Below are 18,273 nucleotides of genomic sequence, written 5' to 3'. Positions count from 1 at the left end.
TCAGCGTGTGGACTGGAGCTTTAGTCAGTAGGCACTGCTGAGAAGTGCCTGGCACCAGGGCACAGCTCGGCAAAGCCGCTCACACTGCACATCCTGAGGGAAAGGCTGGAACTTTGGGAACAACTCTTCTCGGTGTTACTGAAGTTAAGATAGGGGCAAATTCTACAACCCCCCCAGACACTAGGTGTTCCTGCTGATGCAGGGTGTGATGAGTCTACATGATGTGCAGAGTTTCATAGAGAAATACTTGTAAAGAGCTGGGGTTAGATGAAGAAGCTTGTTTCATGTTTGTTAGATTAATGGTGTCTTTGGATGCTTTGGAGCTAGCATCTAGTGGAATGCAAGGCCAGTGCTTTTGCAGTTCCTCACACAGGAAAAGACAGGAGGCATTTTTTTTCTCTGCCTTGCTTAATGGATTATCTTCCTCAAATGTTTAAGTATCACAAATGGCATTCTCTTCCTACCTTATGCAGCCTGTGAGAACTGTGTCTCCTTATTCAGTCCTGATCTGGATGTTTGAGGTCAATAAGGAGGAAGAGTAACATTGTCCTGAAGTTAATGCTGGGTGTCCGATATATGAGAGTATTGTTCATCTATGAAAAGACTTGTCTAGCAGTTCTACATCAGTGCTCTTTTGACACATCCACAAACAGTGGGCTTTACCAATGTAGCTTAGTGGTATCTCAACAGAAAGGCTAAAACATTCAATGAGGGTGGAAACTGAGGCCCAGCTCACCCCTGGGCACCTTACTCATTGGCAGTGTAGGGTTAGTAAGTTTACTGTGATGCTTCTTGTGCAAGTAGTTGCCAGCATACAGATAAATGGAAGTCTGTCTTTGTCCTCCCAATGCTTCTGACAAATGATAATGCTCTTTTGAATAAAAATCAGTTGTTGATTTTCAAGCACTGAACTATAACTGCAGGCAAGGGAATTGCCTCAAAATACCTATTCTCTTTCCACTCAAACCAGCTTCATTTACTAGAAGAAAATACTGTGTAATTCAAAAAAGGAAAACAATTTATATCAATAATTATTTATTTACACTGTGTATTACCTACAACTGGGTAGTGTCCAGTAACATACAGAGAAACTAAACAGAATTGATTGGTAATGACCTAAAAAACAGGACTAAGTAGAGAACTTAGTTCCCAAAGTGCATTTTTATAGCTGTTGTTAACTGGAAAAGTCCCTGAAATCTATGCAGATTCACTCTGATACCAGCTGTATGCCAGCTATACAGTTCTGCGACTACACTGAATCTGGCTAGTGTTGCATGGAAGCCAAAGACAAACTCCTGTGCGCTTCTCAAGAAAACGTAGACTATAGCAGGTCTGAGGAACAAGCATGGATAGCTGAACAATAAAGAACTTTTCAGTCCCGTGAGTTTTGTCATGTTTCTGAGAAAATGCCAAAAAAAGGGTTGTCTTAACTCAGATTGCTCAATGCCTCCTTTGTTGTACACTTGTGCAATACTGAACACTGGTTTTGTAGGAATGGTGGGTGACATACGCAGGTTTAAGAGAATAATACTCCCTTGGAAACAAGGAGACAAGTCTCTCCCCAGGAAAAATGATCATATTAATAACATCTTGAAAAAAACTAATAGTTCCTGGAGCGGGAAGTCTCCAGAAATGTTCTGACCAAAAGGCGACTAACTTGAAAATGGGAGCATGGATACCATAAACTGGTGCTGATGTAAGTTTGGCAATGCATCCTGCTAGTGGAGAAATACTGGATTTCAAGGGTTTGGCAATTCAGGCATTTTATTTTCAACTGTGTTCAAGAAGCTTGAATGTAGAAACCCCAACAATGACTCCAGCGAAGCCAGTGCCTAAATTCCCATTAACTTCACTTTAACCAGAATTTCATAGTATGCTTTTTAATTGGTTTGGGATTTATTATGATTCTGTTTTCTTTAAATTCTTTCTCTCTTTATTTATGTGTATGTGTATATGTGTTTCCTAGAGAGGTGAGACATTACTGCAACATATTGCAGTATTCATTTCATGTTTATTTATCCAAATGGGACTTGTTCTAATGTTGTAATTCATGTCTCAGTAGGAAAAAAACTTAAGTAATTGACCATGAAAGGGGAGAGGAGGGGTGGTGGGAGAGGTGAGGTCTGCTTTTGTTTTCATTTATGATGTGAATTTATGATGCTGTTGTTTCATAAAGGTGCTTGGCAGAGCATAGTTGACCTGTGCTTGCTTCTCCTTGCTCCTTCACTATTCCTAGTGCACGGGATTGGAGATTGCTTTGCCCAGTGGTATGTGTATGTATGGTCAATCCCAGAGATTTTAAGTAGGTTATTCTTTTAAAAAAAACTAAGCATGAAGTTAGGGGAATGACTGTTTCAATGAATCACATTAACATAACACCATTTACATCAGATCTACTCAATTTAAAAACAAAGCAAAAAGACCTGATAATTTCCATGGCTCTGGATTTTGTGGGGATTTGTCATCCTCTTTGCCACATTACAGGTTTCTGTGAACACCAGAAACTGACTGGAGGTACAAAGCAGCAGTTAAAATGGTTTCACTTCTCTGTTTCATATATAAATACAGTGCCCCTCCCCCCCCACACCTCAATCACACATGCTTAGTTCCATAATCTCTTGTGCTAGTTAGGAGTCAAGTAAATTACAGATTATTAGGTAAAAGATAGGTTATGTGGGGGTTTTAAACTGATGGTAACACTGATGTATGTGTCAATCCACTTTCTGCTTTCAGCATTGCAAAGATGTAAACAACAAGTAAGCAATTTTAGGATAAGGAAATGATACAGACTAGCTGTGATGCTAAAAGGAGTTAAACATAGCAAGGGAAAGGGCTCTTAAATCTAGTCTTAAAACTGCACTATTTAACACAAAGTTGAGAGCTCGGTTTGTGAAAAAGAGGCTGCCTCTGTTCAAAATTTGTGCCTTACCAACAAATCCATATCTTACAAGAGAGTCCTTGAGTAGATATATCTATCAGCATTCTAATGGAATAACTACTTATTAACGTTCTTTTATCAGAAAGTAGCATATAGGTGTGGATACCATGAGCACAGTATTTGCTGAATGTTAACTGAACCAATATGTAAAAGAAATCGCCTAGATATGTAATCTTTAAATAAGGAGGTTTAGTCTATCCATCTGTGATTTTACACCTGTTGTCAAATACTAAGTGCAACGCCCAGGGTAAGATTTTCTTTTGACTCTTGCAGTTTCTGAAATACGTAATATCTTCTCGACTGAAGGTCCAGGAAGGGTGGTGCTGGTAATAATAATAATAATAATAACAACAATAACAACAACAGCAATAATAATAATAATATCACTGTGGTTAACTTCTAAGACTTAATTCACTGAAGAAACATGTGTTTCACTAGTTCTTAAGAGAAAACATGTTTAGAGAATTGTGTCCTGTATCATTACTGATGATGAACAATATTTATGTTTACCATATTATCTGGCTCTATCAAATTCCATCTTGCAGATCCTCCTGTTTACAGACACACAGCCATGTCACAGCAGACTGTATTCTAGCTCAGTGAGCTCAGTGTCCCTGTTGCATTTACATTCCAAAATGGGATAAAGGTGGGAGGCACTTTGTTAGGTACCCAAGCCAGAAGAAAATAGAAATCTTTGATGCTGTTTTGTTTAGCAAAATTTCATGCTACTTGTACGAGGAGTGAGTGGTTATATGGAGCAGCAGGATGAGCATCCTGCTTTGGTGGGTGATCAGCCCTTCAATACTTTACCCTCTGCATATGTTTTCATGCAACACTCCATTTTGTGGAGTTGAGAGCCCTCCTTATTACCTTGGAGTTAAAAGTGAACAGAGCACAAACTGAAATGCAAGAAATTCCATTTAAACATAAGATTTTTATTATTTTTTTTATGGTGAGGGTGATCAAACAGTGGAGCAGATTGCCCAGAGAGGTCGTGGAGTCTCCACCCTTAGAGATATTCAAAAGACATCTGGATATAATCCTGGGCAACCTGCTGCAGCAGCCCTTGCTCTGAGCAGGAGGTTGGACTAAATGACCTCCAGAGGTGCCCTGCAGACTCAGCCAGTCTGTGATGCTGTGAGAAGAACTGATGCTTACACTCTGCTTTCCTTCAGTATGAAAATATATTTTTAGCCAAGCAAAGGACAATGATCCTTAAACTGTAAAAAACTTGCAGGTGACAAAAGGTTCACATGCCCAAAAGCCCAGACCGAGGTGTTAATTAACATTATGGGAAACTACAAAGAAGAGTTGCCAAGGAAGAGAACACCTGGAAAAGACTATAAAACCTTTCAATTCTCTATTTATGGCACTCACTCTCTTTAAATCGTACCAACATTTGTATTTCCATTAAACAAACATTTTAAAGGAGTTGTAACTTGTCCATAAAAAATGAGCCTGTGTAGATCTTGGCAGGCAAATTCTCATTCTGAGAACATTTCACATTTTTACTTTTCTTATTTTAAAACTTAATTTACAAAAAAGCTGTGTTAACCTCTGAAAGTTTACACTGACTCTAGTGATTCCACATTAAATGCTCTTGTGTAGTAAGACCTTGATCATAGCATGAACTATTAAAATAAAGCCAATGGGTTGCTATACCCCTGTTGATTCCCAGGTCTATGTAAGTTGTAAAGCAACAGAGAAGTATCTTTTTTCTTTTTTTTTTTTCTTTTTCTATCAGGCAACACTTTTCTGATGTATGGTCTGCAATGTGTATCTTTCACGTACTAAGGAAAGGATTTTAGCTTTCACGCCAAGTCCTTTCCTCCCAGACAACACTTTTTTCTTCTCTTTGAGAGGAAAACTTGCATTCGTAGTTGTCCTGTCTGAACTCTGTTCTTGGCTTTGCTGTATCTGTTTTAAAAAGTATGTGCATCGTAGCTGTAAAATAAGAGGTAGATGGTGGCAAATAGTGTGAAATGTGAGATGCCATCGTGTTTTCAGGATTAGTGAGGAAGGCAGACTGCTTTTGATGTAGCAAAGGAGAGGAGATTTCCTATTCCCAGGTTAACTATAATTTATTTCCCTGTTTTTCAATGTTGAACTCTGCCCACAACACTTTACAAGAAGTGATCAAATAAGGGAGTGGGGGGAGACCATAGCAAACTGTGGAAGACCTTTCTGGTGAAGTTTCAGCTCCTACAGTTTCAATGCCACTGATCATGTTCCTTTTCAATCTCGTCCATTTTTCAGTCTTTTACTGGTTTGGAAGTTAGGAAAGTAGTTCCTAAAAAGTCAGCTAATCCATGATGCCTTTGATTTTACACTAGCATAAATCTGTTTCATGAAGTTTCTCTTTACTCATACTAGAACTTTTGGGAGGAAAACCAGAGTGTGAAGAGCCCTTCCTCCATGGCTCTATCTGAGGTGCAGGAGTATATACATATGAAACCTGACTTTTAATACTGGTATTCTGTAGGAGTATTAAGGCAAAGGAGATATCTGGCTTTCCAAAGACTTCAGTGTATGTATACTTTACAAGAAATTAGTTCTGATGTGAATACTAGAATTTCAAGTGCTATTCAGGTGGCAGGTTCTGCGACAGGCTATGTGCAGCTAGACAACCTACTACAGGTCATCTGCATGTCAACTATACTTACATCTGGTTGGAAGCACATACAACGCATGGTAACAGCCACCACATAAGATATGGCTAGTTATCTTCATCCAGGATGCACTGAAATCACAAGTGGCATGTCTGATGGAAAAGGACAATAAAATGGTAGACAGCAATGTGGCTGTTCATCTGTAGAACAGAGATAATATTTCAGTCTTTTTTTCTATATGCATCAGTTGTTTTATATTAAATATATTTTTATTTAATATTTTAAAATGTTAACAGTGATGCTAATATGTCATTCTTGGTGGTGCCAGAAAGCTCTTTGGCTAAGTGAACCACAGGGGTTTTAATAAACCTCAGCACTGCCATTAGTTGTAATTTGACTGACGCTATAAATGCTCTGTGCAGAAAATCCACTTGTTTCTACCTAGGTCAAGTAATTTGCAATATTAAAAATTAAACAGCCTATAATACTGGATGTTTGAGATAAAAAAAGAAGTGCGTAAAGCCTCAAGTGCCAGGAAATTAATGTTTTCTTTTACCCTTATGTGCCCGTCTCCTCAAATAGTTTGGAATGTCTTCTTAAAACTTCTAGATCTTTCACAAGACTTTATTTTATTTCAAAAAAACAGGGCTTCCAACTGGAATAACTCAATTGAATAAAACATGTTTTTATAACAGAAGCTATTACATTTTGTGTTATGGCAGGGGGAATGATCTTTTGTAATTTGAAGAATTACACCTTTTTGGCTGTAGGGCTTTTCTGTATTGAATCCCTTAACTAATATTTTTGGTGTTGACTTTTCTTCTTTTGCCCTGTTTTTCACATATTGTATGTGTTTATCTAGATGAAAGCCTCCATTGGAATAAGCCAAATGAATCTCTGCGGAGCTTAAGGGAGTAAACCTTTGAAAGAAAACTGTCAGCCTGTTTCTAGACCATTGTATATTTTCTACAAATGCTTTTCTACGCCTGAAGCCTTACTTACTCCTATTGCTTGACTACATTACTTATTATATTGTATTCTTAACCACTTTTTGTATCTCCAATTCATTGTTATATTCCCTTTTCCTGCCCACCCTGTTCTGGTGTTCAGCTAAATGCAATAATTTGACCAGCCATGGAAAACACAGGATTGTACTACCCTAAAACCAGCTTTACATAAATAGAACTCACTTTAATGCTGACTTTGATCCACGTGCTAATTATTGTACTGAAATTAAATGGGCATTTTACTGAGCACACAGATACATACTTTTGTATCTTTTGTGCTTTGGGGACTGCTTTCCTTGTCTTTCACAGCATCTTAGCAAAATTCTCCCTGAAGCAAGTAGTCATAAACCTATACATCATATTACACACACACACAAAAAAAATATTATATTGTTATATTTCTTTATACTAAATAGCAACTTTAATTACTCAGTTTAGGTTAGCATTATTTTATGAGCAGTGAAAATAATAAGATACTCAGGAGAAAGTAATGGTTATGTCTTATAGTCCACCTTGGCACAATGGCAAACTCATGGACAAACTAGTATTGTCTCTTCATGTAAAGTTTTTGGAACATACAGATCTAGAGAAAATAAATTCAGAATTTTTCATAACTTTATGCAACCCCAAATTTTGCTCCAAAACTCTCATTATTTTTTTGTTTGTTTGTTTGTTTCAAAGTTCTGCTTACATTTCTGTGCATTATATCGAGTTCTTACCCAGCCTGGTAGCTTTGAGACCAGGCAGCTGAAACATGGAGTAGAGTAGTGGCACTGGACTTGCAGTGCAGAAAAGTAAAATTGAAACCACCATAGCTGATATGTAAATATGGTATGTTAACTATCTCCTATAAAATTTGTTTTGCTAAGATTCCCTTTTTGTAGTCCCTAAACCTCTTTGGGAGTTTCAGGAGTTATCTTTTTAACACTTTCAAACTTAGCCTGGCTCTGACACAAACTTGGATGTCATATAATCTTCTGAAATGTATTACCTCCAAGTTTATATTAAAATTTATCAAGGTTCTTCTCCTGAATCTTAATATTATTCTGCGTGAACAAATCCAATATAACAGCATATGTATTTCAAGTATAATTCATTCCTATTCAAAAGGCCAGGAGAAAGTTTACAAATGGTTTGTGGAGTTAAACGTCTGTTTTGAGAACTTAGGTATTACTTAATTACTTAAGTGATTACTAGGTCTTACGCAAATTTTCTGAACATGGGTCAAATTCATTCTTTGTATTTGCATTTTGGATGTAGAACTGGATCTGTTCCTGTCTTTTGGAAAGGAGGTACACATTGCTGAGGATAGTGTTTTGTAGCTACCTTGGGTACTTTTCATATTCAATGGCATCTGAGTCTGACTTTTAACCTGAGATACATGTCAAAACTGAAGAACTATGTGATTCTTCTTCGTGAACAAACAAGAGATTTCCACAAAAAAACAACTTTAACATTACTTTTTTTAGGATCTTTTCTGTATGATACATTATTTTCTTTAAATTATCTCATTCTTTGGTTACTGTACTGGTGATAGATTAATTTTGCAACAATGTAAAATACCCCTCACTAATCTTGACAGAACTTTGTTCTGCCTTTCAGGAAAGACCCAGTGGTTGTCCCTTGTATCTCCAGTAAAGTATTGAACAGAAACTTCTTTATGCCACTTTGTATTAATATCTTTGGTTTGTCAAGTCTCACCAAGGTCTTAAGAGGAGTTTTGGTTAGTCCTCTTTATTCAGAAAGGTCTATTCAAATGGAAATGAGCCTGGAAAGGTAGTTGATTGTGCTAGGTTCCTGGGTCAGAAAAATGCCCATACCTGTGGCCAAAAAAGAAAATAAATAAATAAAAGGGACAACATATGTGTTACATGCCTGAAAATAATATTGCCAAACAGAGTTAATGTCTAGCTGAGATCATGATGTCAGATGACACCTGGAACATGCTTCCATAAGATACAGTTTTGCTGAGCTTGATGTAACTATAGTTACTTGGAGCAAACCAGAATGGATATAACAATGGCCTTCAATTTTCCAAGAATACTGTGGAATAAAAGAATAATGTAATTAAAAAAGCAAGAGTATGGATGCTTGTACTCAGACAGTAGAATCTAATTTTTTTTTTCTCAGTAGTTGCGTTTGGCCTTACATTCCTAACTAATCTTAAATTCATTGCACGCTGAGATTCATATATGATCTTATGATCATATATGACATCTCATGAGATCTGGTCTTGGCAGAAGTTTTCTACCCATAATATAAGGGCTAACCTTATACCTTCTGGTAACTTCAGGAAAACCATATTTGCAATGTCTTCTGGCAAGTCTTGGGTGCCTTGCATCTTTTTTACCTGATAAGTTTTTACTTAACCACATATTATTTGTGTTTCTTTGTTTGCTGTTAAGTACATTTTAACCACATTCAGTGGTTTAGTAAATTAAAATATTCCCCCACAGAAATATTTTAATTTCAGAATAGTCGTATTGAGTTAATGGTTGATTCTTTAAAATATTAACTTAGTTTTATGGTATCTTCAAAGAAATGTCTTCAAGATTTGTCTTTCATGATATTAAAATATTTGAAGTTGAATAATTGGATTTCAAATGTGTGACATTCCTGAGGTAATTACTGGGGTCTCTTGGTTCCAGAGACTGTATCAGGCATTATAAGTGTAAGAAACTAAGGTCACTAAGGGCAATATAAGCTAAAAATCATAGTTAGCATCTGGCATGTATTTCTGCTGTGTCTGCACAGTTCTTGAGTTCCATATTTTGCAGCACTGTGAAGTGAGAATGTGGTCTGAGCTGCACTAAAAACACTTAAGTGGCAGCATATTGTGAAAAAAAACAGATATTGCTTATAAAAGGTAACAGAAACTATCACAGAGCATGTGGCGGGTTGGCCTTCTCCAGCTGCCAGGTGCCCACCCAGCCTCTCTCTCATTCACCCTGCTCTGCAGGATGGAGGAGAAAATATGATGAAAAAGCTCATGGTCAAGATAAAGGCAAGGACATCAGTTACCAATTACCATCAGAGGCAAAACAGACCTGACTTGACTTGGGGAAAGTTAGTTTCTTTCCAAGTAACCAAGCTGGATGGTGAGAAACAAAGTAAAAAACTAAAACACCTTCCTCCCACCCCCTGTTCTTCCCAGGCTCAAATTCGCTTCTTCGTTCCCAGCTCCTCTCCCTCCTCCCTGCAAGCGGTACAGGGGGATGGAGCATGGAGCTTGTGGTCAGTTCAGAACAGTTCTTCTCTGCTGCTCTTTCCCTGCTCCAGAGTCCTTCAGAATAAACCTGCTTTGGCAAGGGTCCACCGTGGGATGCAGTTCCTGTCAGGAGAATCTGCTCCAGTGTGGGCTCTCCATGCGCTGCCTTGCCTTCAGGCATACCTACCTCCACAGGCAGCAGTGTGGATATCTGCTCCACCAAGACCCTTTCCATGGGCTGCAGGGAAACACCTGTTCCACTGGGATCTCCTCCAGAAGCTGTGGAGGAGTCTCTGCCCTGGCACCTGGAGCACCTCCTTCCCTCCTTCTTCACTGGCCTTGGTGTCTGCAAGGGCTCTTTCTCTCATACTGCCATGTGGCATTTTGCGCTTTCTTAAACACCTTTTCCCAGAGGTGCCACCATCTTTGCTGTGGCACCCAGCCGTGCCCTGCCGTGAGTCCCTTGGGACTGGCTGAAACCAGCTGTGTCTGGCATGGGGCAGCCCTGGCCGCTTCTCACAGAGGGCACCCGCAGCTCCTCTGACGCCAAACCTTACCACCGACACCCAAGGCGTTGCATTATCAGTATTGCTATTCAGGCAAGGGTCAATCGGGGTTAGTTTTCTGAGCTCCATGGAGTTAAGTTATGTCCGTTTAAGAACAGCTCTGAATGAGAAGAGGATGGACCCCCAGACATCCCCTAGTAAGGGACTGACACTTTGGGGTACAGACTGTCACCCTAATGCCACAAGGTGTTGCCGAAACAACAGATTTATTATGGTTCATGTGGCAGTTGCACACTGCTACGGCAATAAAATTCTACCATGGATTAATGAAGTATTTTCACAAATTACCTAAGTTGGAAAACATGATTTGCACATCCTAAGTTGACCATTTTGCCAAGAAAACATTTCAGAGTCGATTACATTTTTGCATGAAAAAAATGGCCCTTTGTTTTTCATGAAGCCTGAAAGAATGGCTGGTTTTCTGCAAAGCTAATAAAAATGTATTTCTCTCAATTTAGTTGACTATCTCTAACTCCATTTAATTTAAATTTGCTGATACTTCAGATTTCTTTTATGGGTACTGGCTCCACAGTTCCATTGAAAATATAATTGTACTTTAAAAGATGCAGCTATTGGAATATAAAGATGTTATGAGATCAAAGATAATGTAGATTCGTTAGGCCCTGGTAACTCATCTAATCCTGGTAGCAGATGTTTCAGCTCAGTCTTCAAGCTATTGTGATGTGACCAGGGGGACAAAAAGAGATTTCAAGCATTCCTGCATGACTGGAATTTATTTTCACAGTTGACAGCTGGAAACCAAAAATCTTGAGAGTGCTTATCTAGAAATACAATAAACCTAGCAACAGAAAAGTAAGTTACTAGGAAAAACAGAACTTGCTGCCTGGGTTATTCTGACTCTTTTTGTGATATTGTGGTTCTTGACTTGCAAATACCTCTTGACATTTAATGTATAATTTATATAATATGTAATTAATACGTGATGTCTATCAGCCTGCAGTATAAACTCTTAATGCCTGATTCTCTTCTCAGTTTGCTTTTGTAAAAATGTAAATTTAGCCTGAGTTACAACCATGAAACATGTATCACTCTTTGTGTGAGGTATATACCATATTTAATATCCATAAGAATTTATTGTTATGGTTTAGGTATGAGTATATATGAATAATAAAGGATAATCATCAATGTGATTAAAAGGTCTGATTTGGCTTTAATAATTTATCATCCTAAACCCAGAAAATCATCAACTTTTTCTGAAATGAAAAAAAAAAGTGAGTTTGATCATGTACATATGTGACTACACATATTCAACAAACTTGAATTGAGAAGTACCCTTGAGTGACTGTTCTCAGCACGTAGTTTACCTGAAAACATTTACTTTTCTCTGAAAATTACTTTTTAATTTGCTTTTGAATTACTTTCAATTATTAGGTCACTATTATTCGTGAGAAGTAAAAGAGAGTATGGGATTGTTGAGTAATGGTATTCACTTTCTTTGGACAAATTAATTTTTCTGCAGTAATCTGAAGTACTGAAGTATTGCTGGTGAAAGAAGGAAGCAAGTTCATCTGTGTATTACCATTGCGTAGGCTACACACCCAAGTCTTCTGGCTTAGATCCATCGAACTGGCGTATCTCCACTGACTTCATTGTCAGTGTAAACTGGATTATCATTCCAAATACTTAGATGCATTGATAGCTTCAAGTATGCTATTTACAGACAATGGCCAGAGTGCAGAAGTGAAAATTGAAACTTAGCTTACTGGCCTCAGAAAAGTATTGAACTGTTCATGGCTCATTTTGCTTGCAGGTAAAACAAGTATATAATGCTCGGGCCGTTGGTGAGCAAACCAGGGCCTGATTCTGTCCAAATACGGAAGCAAATGTGGCATGATGCTTGGCTAGATGTTATGCTCACCCCTCTTCATCCTCTTCCACTGAAAAACAAGCTAAAGGTTTGGAATTTGCTGTCAGACATGACGGCTTGAGTGAAAGCTTTTTCACAGCAGTTGGTTTCTCCCAGGCTCCTTACATTTTCTTGATACCCTTTTTCCTGAAGGAAAAGGTGATGGCTACTGTAGGCTGTCTGTAACACAGATTATAGCACAGGTACAGTAAGTGATTTTATCGGCATTCTCAGGAATTAGCCTGCTCAAACAATTTTAATCTGAAAGATGCTCATGCTTCCTTGTAACTTACATAGCCAGGGTATTTTACTGTATCATTGGAACAAGAAAACCACTCCTTTTCTGTTGGCAGACACATGGATAACCCACTACCATTTGAGCTTCATCTGTTCTGCACCTTATTCAGGATTTTTGACTGACTTCTGTTTGGAGAAGAGGAGGAAGAATTTCCTGGAGATGGATAAATATCTCTTCGACACACATGGTTTTCAAAAATTTCATCAGAGGTTGAAGAACAGCAGTGTAATTGCAAGCAAGTGGGTGGATCTGGGACAGGAATAAAGATGACCCTTTTTCTTTCTAGTGACCTGCCAACAGTAGATGAATGCATCTTGGCATCGTTCAAAGAGCAGGAGAGAAAATCTTTCTGGTTCTGGCAAGTTCAGACAAGATCTTGTAACAGAGTCATGAGAGAGTGAAAAGCTGAATGAGAAGCTGCCCAAGTACTCTGTGAATGTGAACTGGAGATATGTGGGCAAGCCATTATCTACAGGTCTTGTTTTGACTTGATAACAACAAACTGTGTGCTCTTTTAAGTTTGGGAGGAGAAAAGGATGTAAAATGTGTCCCAATCTCAAGTCATCAGAGCAAACAGGGGAAGGACAAATCTCAGTCCACAGGCAATAAGCTACAAGGAAGCATGATTTACAGTAAATGTGCAGGGGAAACAAAGGGATCATTTGTCCCTCCTGCCTCCCAGCCCTGTGTTTGGGTGTAAGAGCATTCTTTTCCATTTATAATGGGTGTTTCTGAGTGAACCAACTGTATTTTCTAAAAAAAAAAAAAAAAAAAAAAAAAATTAAAAAATTACTTATTTGCTCCTTATTGATTAAAAACCTGCCACCATTCTACGCCAAAATTTGACATATATTGAATCAGAAGCTTGGCAGCCTTCACTAATCTGTCGCCTTGAATATTTTCCCATCATTGAATTATTTGAGCAGTAATGAAATAGAGAGCTGGGGCCTAATACTGCTACTTCCAACTACTACTTTGACCAAGAACGACAGATAATGACATTGTTAAAGATGAATGAATGAAGATTAATAGAGATATAGCTGTGAGGATTAAATAATCTAGAAGCTCAACTGGATGGAGAAACTCTCATGGAACGTGCTGCGAAAATGTAATAAGCATTTGAAAGAACGATTGTCAAAGATAAAGCATTTTTTTACTGTTTAGTAATAACTTTTATATTTAGTTTCAGGAATATTAAAAATTTATGTGAGTTATTCCATATACACGACTTAGATACTGCTGTCCCCCACACGAGCAACTGATAAGCATAAATGGCAAGTCCTCACAAAGTTTTCTACAGGGAAAAGTAAGCAGTGAAAGGCTGTTACAATTAAGGACTGATTAGAAAGTTTCTGTGGGTAAATTCATTTAAAAAGGCAAGTGTGAATTCCCAAGGCATACCTCTCTCTGTTCATGGATTTTCAAGCTGGTCATACTTGCTGCAGAGTGCAGGATCAAGAGATCTGCTGATACCCCTTGAATAATTGTTCTTTGTGAAAAGACGCTAACCACGAACTACAGGATTTTCAGTTAGGAAATTGTGTTTTGATTTTTAATAATGTTATTGTTCCATAATAAATAACTGTGAAGTTGCTAAATACACCTGAGCTTCCTCAGCATTAGATAGAGATACCTGATTAGAAAGAAGGCAATTATAAAGAAATTTAGTCCCTAAGCATGCGTGAAGCAGAAGTCAATGTTTGTTGCTGTAGTTTCTTGTGACATCTAAGACAGGCTAAGCCAGTGCACCACATCCTCTGCTTTTTTCCAGTTGCCCATCTCTGTGGCTCCTTCTCCCCTTTTCACATCACGTCCAGCTTTGTACCAGCACATCTACTCATGTGCCCACCCAGTGAACTGGGGTTGCTTTCACCTGGGTTTGTGCCTCAACCCAGGGGATGAGGGGCCACGTGGGATGCTTTCACATGAAGAGCAGAGGATGGCTCTGGGCAGGAGCAGCGAGCAGCAGGGGTGGGGATGAGGCAGGGACACTTTTTTCAGTGGCAGTCTCAGCCTGAAGCGCTCATGGGACTGCTGTGTCAGTTAATACAATCATTTCCTGTTCTATATTTAGTGAAAATGGTAATGCCAGATACGGCTCTGTGGTAACTGCTAGAAAATTCCTCCCTTTTGACATAATGAGCACCAAATGTGCAGCCAGTTAGACATTTATATATTCAAGTTAGGCTGAGGGCTCAGTCACAGAAACAAGCGTGTTCTTAACAAGTCCATGGCATTTATTTTAATTTCATTTTTGGTGATGAGACTGCGTTAACGTCTTTCTCAGGACACTCTCCTTATGTCCTAGTATTGAGTGTGTAGGCTTTCTGTATGGAGATTCACTTTAGAAGGTACCTTCAAAAAAGTTATACAAATAAAAGCCTGCATTCAGGTAATGTGTGCATGAGTGATTGGAACATGACTGAATTCCCAGTCTCATCTATATGCCACATATATACATTCCAAAGAAACAGTGCCTAAATTACAAACACTTGAGTGCTGAGAAACTTTGTGGTCTGCATGGGAGGAGAAGTCAAGCAGGACCTAATGCCTGAATAGAACAAGTTTACTCATTTCTAGACACCCAAAAACCAGAAAAGTGTATTTTTTCTGTAAGACACCGTGGTATAGGTCACAGGTGGTAGAAAAAAACGCCTTATAATATCACAGGTTTTACTGCATCTCTTTCCACTTATATTTTTTTTCTGTGATAGGGTGGCATTTGAGAGTGTTTTCATTCATTTGACTTCAACTAAAAAAAAGTGGAAGGAGAAAACAGATCTTGTTCCAGGCTTCCTGCCTGAAGACATCTGAGCCTTCATTTAATTGCTTAAGTCAGTGGTTACCAAAGCGAGGGTACAAGCCAGTGAAGGCTTACCAGGCCATAATAAGAGGTTGGAAAATATGTCTTGCTACATTAATAGGCAGAATAGATAGATTTTAAAATGAAAATATTTGTGATAAAAGCATGTGAATATTAATGATAATCTGAACCTGTCTTTTAGTTTGTGGACACAGACATAAGAAAAATGCTCAAAGGAGATGATAGTTTCTTAGGCAGCTATTGCAAATGATTTGATTAATTCATGGTAAAATCACCTCACTGTATATAGACTATACATTCCAGGGGTTTCTCTTCTTTTCTTTAAGCATCAGAATGTCTGAACAATGACTGAGAACTTTTTCATCTTTTACCAGGTAGAGACTGTTTCCAGGAGCTCATGGTGTGTGGTGATGACCCAAGTCCTGCTGATTCTGTCTGAACCCAAAGAACTCTACCCCACGGTATTAGGGTAGATTGCAATTCCGTGTGAATCTGCTTCTCGCTAGAGTAAGAAATGATTTGTTGGGAAACTTACGTAAAGTCTTTTTTTATATATTCGAATTATCACATGCTCATGGGAAGGTAAAGAGCAATTTCAGTAATGTATTTTCTCATGCCCAGCCCTGCCCATGCAGTATGTACACAAGAAATGAAAATCAGAAAGCTTTAAAGACAAGGAGCCATTGGGATAAGAAAAACAGGTTAGGGCAAATCACAGGCAAGGAGACTATCTTAGATAAGACGGGTTTGGAAGAAACTTCCCCTTTACTCCCATGTTTGTAGCCCACAAAGCACTGAATGTTGTGTGGGGAGAGAAGCTACTGCAACCTTCTGGTTTTCCCCATAGATATCTACTGGTTGTTTAAGTAGAAACACAGAACTGGGAAGCCAGTCAGTCCCCTCTGAGAACAGGCACACTTCCTAGGTGTGGGAGTCAAGTGTACAGGTTGATGCCAGACGCCAGAAGCCAGGTTGTACTTCTGCAGACAGGCAAAAAGGTGTATGCTGAAGTATACTCAAGCTCACAAAGTTTAAGACTATGGTCTTCATGTGGCAGGCCTGAACACAGTAGTCCAACAGGTACCTAGTAAAGGAAGCTTTACCACAGGACTGGAACTGTTACCAAAGTTTCATGAAACTTGTATCAAATGTCAGCATAAGGCTGTGCAAATGCTTAGAATTCCTACACAGAAGATCTACAGTCAGTATAAACTAGCCTAGTTTTTTCTTAAATAATGGGATCTTTATGTTTTGATTACCTCCTTGTCTCCTAAATTAGAGATTTTAACAAGTGGATTTTGCAGGCTTTCTTCTAAATAACTGATGACAATTCCAAGGAGTATTGTGAAATCAACTTGGGATCTGCAAAAAATACAAGTTAGTTTATTTTCAGTGTATCCCAATTATGACACCCTCTTGGCTCAGTGATATCTAATGGTGCCAAGATAGCATCTAACATATTTTGAATAATTGGATGATTTCACAAAAGTATCTAAAGTAATCTGATTTTTCTTGGACAGCTTCCCAAGATTTTTCAAGTGACAGAATAATGACCTAACTGCAGATGTAATGTATGTTGCCTACTTAGAAAATGTATTCAAAACCTTGCTAAACCCCACCATCTTGAATTAGTAATGGAGTTTTTAGGGAACTGGGGAAATTGTGTTACATAGAGGATAAGTTTCCCCCCTTAGCAGAATTAATTTCTCCAGCAGAGATAAGTCCCGAGGTATTTCTATGATCACTCATGCCTCATAGTCAAGGAAAAGGACCATCAACCTGATCCAAAGATGAAGTAGAACTGATTTTCAGTGTTAGAGCCACAAATTAAACAAGTCAAGTTCTTTCAGTATTTCCTCCTGGTAAATCATTCACTCTATCTCCTAAAATAAAACATGCAAGGTATTCACCATGGCAATTTTTGCAGAGGCAACTAACGTACTCTGCTGCACACTGATCTGACTTGGCAGCTCTGCATGCCAGTTGTTAGGCATCTGCACGAAGGTGGATCTCTGAAATGGCAAATTGACCTTCTCCCATGCAAAAAAGACCTAGACATCTAAATCCAAATGTGGAAGCCCAAACCTATTCTGTTACAGGAAGATTACTTTGAAAATTATGGCCTCAGCCTGCAAAGCACTTTAAGATTTTTTTAATTCATCAGGTATACATAAAAAGGAGATAACAAATGATGTGAACTATTTAAAGCTCGCAATAAGTAATGGTGAAACAGATATTTTAAGGCCTCTATTTAATATGAACAGTGTAAAGAAAGCCTTAGGAAAAAAATAAGAAACTTTTCTTTTTCCTCTTTTAATTAATAGAATAGTAAAGGTTGGTAAGATCAGACCTACCATTTCTGCAAGATGTGGTGCTCTGAAATAATTTTTTCAGTTACCTAACTACACATTGTTTAATAAATCATTCATCTTAAAATTCAAAGCATATTTTCATAATCTTACTTCTAACTTGTTTTGCTATTTCAAAAAATTCACCCAATGTCTCCAGCAGATCAAGATGTTTAAAATTCTTTTTAGGCACATTAATTGTATTTCAACTTTTGTCTAAATGCACCTTCACATAATTCATTAACAAAAATACCAACTAGTGCAGAAGAAACATATCATAGAAGATTTGCAGTAGTTTCTCTTCTGTGCACCACCAGCAGTTTTGACTGCAGAGGGGTCTACTAAGGCTGGGGGTGTGTTCAGAACAGGGGAATATTTTACAAAGTTTTAAACAGCATCTTTGCTTCCTCTAATTTAGACAAAATCATAAGAATTTTCCATAATTCACATTTTGGTAAACTGAGAAGATTGTATCATTTTTTTTAGAAACATTACTTGTACAGCATCTTTGTTGATCTCTCCCAAAGTTCTCAAGAACATCCAAGGACGAAAAGTGTTTCATGGCTTATTATGAACACATCAGTGAAGTATTAGGGAAACTGGTTGTC

Source organism: Falco biarmicus, chromosome 2 (assembly GCF_023638135.1).
Source record: "Falco biarmicus isolate bFalBia1 chromosome 2, bFalBia1.pri, whole genome shotgun sequence".
In the NCBI taxonomy this organism is placed as follows: domain Eukaryota; kingdom Metazoa; phylum Chordata; class Aves; order Falconiformes; family Falconidae; genus Falco; species Falco biarmicus.
This window is presented reverse-complemented; position numbering follows the sequence as displayed.